Source organism: Trypanosoma theileri, assembly GCF_002087225.1.
Source record: "Trypanosoma theileri isolate Edinburgh chromosome Unknown TM35_Tth_65_V1, whole genome shotgun sequence".
Lineage (NCBI taxonomy): Eukaryota > Euglenozoa > Kinetoplastea > Trypanosomatida > Trypanosomatidae > Trypanosoma > Trypanosoma theileri.
In genome coordinates this window covers 45403-46384 of record NW_021639907.1, presented here as the reverse complement: position 1 = coordinate 46384, position 982 = coordinate 45403, and positions in this window count along the sequence as shown.

Genomic DNA, 982 nt, shown 5'->3' with positions numbered 1-982 from the left:
GCGAGACCACCAATGTTGCCAAAGTCGCGGAGGCAAAATTCGCATCGTAGTGAAGCAGGCTGTGGGATGAGCTGAGGGCGAGGTGCGTCTTTTTTGTGGGGTTCTCAGGGTGTTTTGCTCTAATATGGGCTTTGAGACCTGTTTTAGAGCGCGCTATCATATCACATTTGTCACAGGGAAATGGTGACTCTTCTGGTGGTATCGGTTCATCGGCTCACGGGCGTTTTCTCTCTGGGACAGGGCATGTGGCATTTTGCATGTATCNATAGAGAATTTGATTTCGTTTTATTATTATTTTCTTTAATTGTTTCATGATAAGTATGTGTGATGGAATCATTTGAAACTCCATAGATTATTTGTTTGTCTATTTGTTTCTATTTATTTGTTTACCATTGACCAAAGTAGGAAAGCATATTCTGAAAGGAAAACGTATACAGATTTGGTCTACTATAATTTGGGTTTGATTTTTGTTTTACCTTTTCCTCCCTTTGGGTTTTGTTCTTGTAGTCAAAGAGCCCCAGTTTTAATCGAATAGAAAGGATTGACTAAGGCAGAGAAACCCACCAAGGCGGAGAGGCGCAACTATTGTAGAGGCCGCCTGCTTCGACCAGAAAACTGCCACCCCACCCCGCCGCCCCACCCGGCCAAAGTTGTGACAGACGGCGGCGGCGACGCCACCAGGCCGGCACAACCCAAAACACCGGAACAACCCAACACCTGCAAGGGTTAGCTTGTGTGCGAAAATGTGCCCCAATACCACCGCAACGAGGCCCAGTAGAGCAGGGAGGCGGGAAACGCACGGCACTCGCAAAACTGAAAATTCACCCCTGGGGGTGGGGCTGGGAAGGGCACCCCGGAGACACCCCCGGGAGCATAATATGTTCTTTTGCGGGTATTTCGGGTACGACCATACTTGGCCGAATGCACCATATCCCGTCCGATTTGTGAAGTTAAGCGGCCACAGGCCTCGTTAGTACGGCGA